Below are 3,482 nucleotides of genomic sequence, written 5' to 3'. Positions count from 1 at the left end.
ATAGTAAACATTAAACATCAAACATGTATATATATATATACACACACACACACACACACACACACACACACACACACATGTGTGTGTGTGTATATATCTGGTTGGAGGTGATTTCCAATGTTTGGAGGTGTGTGTGTGTGTGTGTGTGTGTGTGTATCCTTTTACAGGTGGTGTGGTGGTAACCACACTTCAAGGACAGTGACCCAAAGTTACTCATCTAATGAATAATGAGTTTGGGACCACAGTCTTTAGTTTCCAAAGTCTATTCTAAGACTCAAAATAACTCTTCGGTTTAGCTAAGGCTGTTGCTTATTTACATAAAGCACTTTCAACTTTTTAAGTATCTTATTTCAAAATATTTTGATTACTATTGAAAAGGCCTCACATCAAAGCAATTTAGTAAAACAAAACAAAAACAAAAGAAAGGAATTTATTTATATTCAATTTTCTGCAGAAGAAAGCTGAGAGTAACCGAGAGCACGCACGCAGGGACCAGGGATTCTTGCCCTGCCAGGCCTCTCTTGCCTTTTCTTTTTGCACACCCCCTTCAGCGCTTTTGTTTTTATTTTTGTTTTTCCTCCCAGACAAACTTACTCACGTAGTGGGAAACAAAGCCTCCTCCAACAGCCTGCTTTTTTTTTGCATCAGTCACTCTCTGGACTCATCAGTTGTGTCTAAAAGAATGGGTCCTATCACATTAGGCTTCCATCAGATCCTTCCCGTATCTGGAATCAGGGAGAGAGAGGCTTCCACAAAGCAAGGGTTAGCATTCCCTGAAGGAGGGTGGCATGACCTCCCTCCTGGGAGACTTCAGTGAGATGTTAAATTGAAAGCTCCAACCTCACTGTCCCTAATTTCATAAGAGGTTATCAACTTACATCTTCACAGGGGTAGAAATGCACTTCCATGTCCCTAATTTAAATCAGAATTTCGAATCTTCTTATGCCATACCCACATTTCCTTGTGTGACATTGCACCTAGCACAATTCTTGACACCCAGGTGTTCAAGCACTGTTTGTGAAAGTGTAAATACATGTCACCATTTTCACCTTCAGCCCACTGCCTCATCACAGATGTGTCATGCCTTCTCATATTCCATCTAAATGTCTAAAACATGGTTTAGTACCTTGTGAAATACGGCAGTTTTTTTACTACCACCACTCTAAGATAGTATGCTAAATTGTAAGAATCCTGTGGTTTTCCTAGGGAGACATCTTTATATGTAGAAAATACAGTGTTCTATCACTAGCTGCTCATCACCAATAGCCACAAACCCAGTTCTCACTCTGGCTCTGAAATTTCCTAAATGACATTAACTTCTCAACATAAAGGTATAAATGCAACAGGAATCCAAGCCAAAACAGAGTTTCAAAGAAAAGAACTCCAGTCCTTCAAACAAAGCTAACTAAAAACAATTCAAATTTTTATCAAACTTTCAAATATAAACTTGTTGACCTAATTTGTAATCCCACTGTACTCAGATTTTCCCCATCCATTCCTCTTATACTTAATTAAGTTTCAATAATATTTATTAATGTCTCTTACATGTCAGACATGCTCTAGAGTGAACCAAGTTTCCACTGAGCTTGCATATCTCCCATCCTCTCAAATCTCCTGACCACCCCCTTGCATTCAAATCTCAACTTCAAACTGACCTCGGTCCAACCAGAAGGCCCCTGACATCCTTGTTCTCCCTTTCAAGGTCTTCTTGCACTTTTCTTCTTTTAGTTTTTTTTTTTAGCAAGAACCCTTCTCATTCTATGTAAAGTCTATGACCTCATGGGCAGCTCTCGTCCTCCCTGGGGAGGTTTTGGGGGTGGTAAACAGAGAAAAAGAGCTACGCTGCCTAGGAAGGGATTTCTTGGGTTTCGGTGTTTAGTAGATGGGGATGTGGGTGTGGGAGGTGGCAGAGAGCAGACTTCAAACATTAACCAATCCAGCATCTTTTACCTAAGGGACATTTTTAACGAAGTTTTTTCCTAAGTTCCAGAGACCCAAGAGGGGGACAAAAACAGGTGGGAAAATGGTAAGAGAAAATAGGAGAATGAATCTTGATAAACTGAAAGGAAAAGAAGAGATTTCGGCTTCTAGCTAAGCTCTCTTCACCTTCTGTTTTCTCTCTTCATTTTATTTCATCCCTCCCTACCTTGTACACTAGCCCCCTTGTCCACAGGTGACTGTCATGGGGTCATGTGGCATACCTGTCTCTTACCACTGAGGGAGAGAATTTCATTTTGTGCAGGTGTATGGTGGGGGAAACAGTGGCTGGATGCCAAAGGAGTCATAGGCGTTAACCAGTAAAATTGGCTTAAAATCAAAGTGCAGGTGTGGGGCCATGAATATTCTCTTCATCTAGTGGAGCCTAATCTGGAAACTTCCCTTGGCTTTTATCCAATCAGGCATCTCTTTTCCAAATAGTTCAAAAGAAAGTAAACTAACAGCTTTCCAACAGCCAACTGTCACGCACTAGCATGAAATGTACAGGTTTCATTTCCTCAAGTCCAAAGTCATTCCTTTCCATGCTCATCAAAAATACGTCTAGATTCTTGAGGAGAATAAACCTTTATCTGAAAGAAAGACAGGTAGCAGCTGTTTCAGGATGGAAGAAGAACTGTCTCGGAGTTGATGCTAAGCAATGTGAGGAGACTGTGTGTATTTTCAAATCAACTTTGAACACTCTCGAGATCTGGGGAAGGAGGCAATAACACGCTGCCTATAGCTGAGCCTCATGGAAGCTTTCGTGGGGTAGAAGAAATTGATTGAAGACTCACTTAGGGCTAAGAGATCTTTTATTGGAAACTTCTGCAGTTTTGGAGGCCCCTTATGATTTAAAGACTGAGTTGTAGTTTAGTTAACAAGCAACTAAACCTGGAGGTAGAAGGAGTTGAGAAGAGTTTTTTAGTAAATCTACCTACAACCTCATCAGATTTTCTTGGTGCCTTCTTATTTTTGACAGTTGCCTCATTCAAATTAGGGCAGTCTTTTAAATTTCTTTCTAAAATGAACTGGCATCTTCAGGTACATTGGCATCATTTTATTTTATTTTTGGTGGTGCTGGGGATCGAACCCAGGGCCTTGTGCATGTGAGGCAAGCACTCTACCACCTGAGCTATATCCCCAGCCACCATAGGCAGTATTTTAAAAATCCACTTTTTAAAGAGTATTTGTGTAAAGAAGTGTATATGCAAACTTTTGTATCAGGTAAGTTTCCTGCAGGATGCCTTCATGTGTCTATCTATAGCATTTGGCAAATACCTAGTTGTCACTCAAACAAAGGGCTAATGTTCAAGTTCATCTCAACTACCTACTCAAAGTCCGATTTGTTTTTGCCAAGCTGGCAAAAGAAATGAAGCAGTTTCTATTTGAGGAATAGCAGGGAGGGGAAATAAAATTATGGTTCCAGTGATTTAACTTAATTCATATACTTTAAAATTTACATTGAACATTAGAGAGTTCTTCAAGAAAATATTGAATATTAGTCT

General features: G+C 39.9%; 1 non-coding gene across 1 annotated transcript; it reads right to left on the bottom strand.

Moving 5' to 3' along the window:
* Nucleotides 1-3,046: 3,046 nt before the first annotated feature.
* On the bottom strand, nucleotides 3,047-3,119 carry Trnav-cac (transfer RNA valine (anticodon CAC)). Its single transcript has one exon. It is a non-coding gene; the product is annotated as a tRNA-Val (tRNA).
* Between the last annotated feature and the right edge of the window lie 363 nt (nucleotides 3,120-3,482).

The sequence above is a fragment of the Callospermophilus lateralis genome, chromosome 7 (assembly GCF_048772815.1).
Source record: "Callospermophilus lateralis isolate mCalLat2 chromosome 7, mCalLat2.hap1, whole genome shotgun sequence".
Classification (NCBI taxonomy): Eukaryota; Metazoa; Chordata; class Mammalia; order Rodentia; family Sciuridae; genus Callospermophilus; species Callospermophilus lateralis.
The sequence above is the reverse complement of the archived record's forward strand: the minus strand, read 5'-3'. Positions and strand labels throughout refer to the sequence as shown.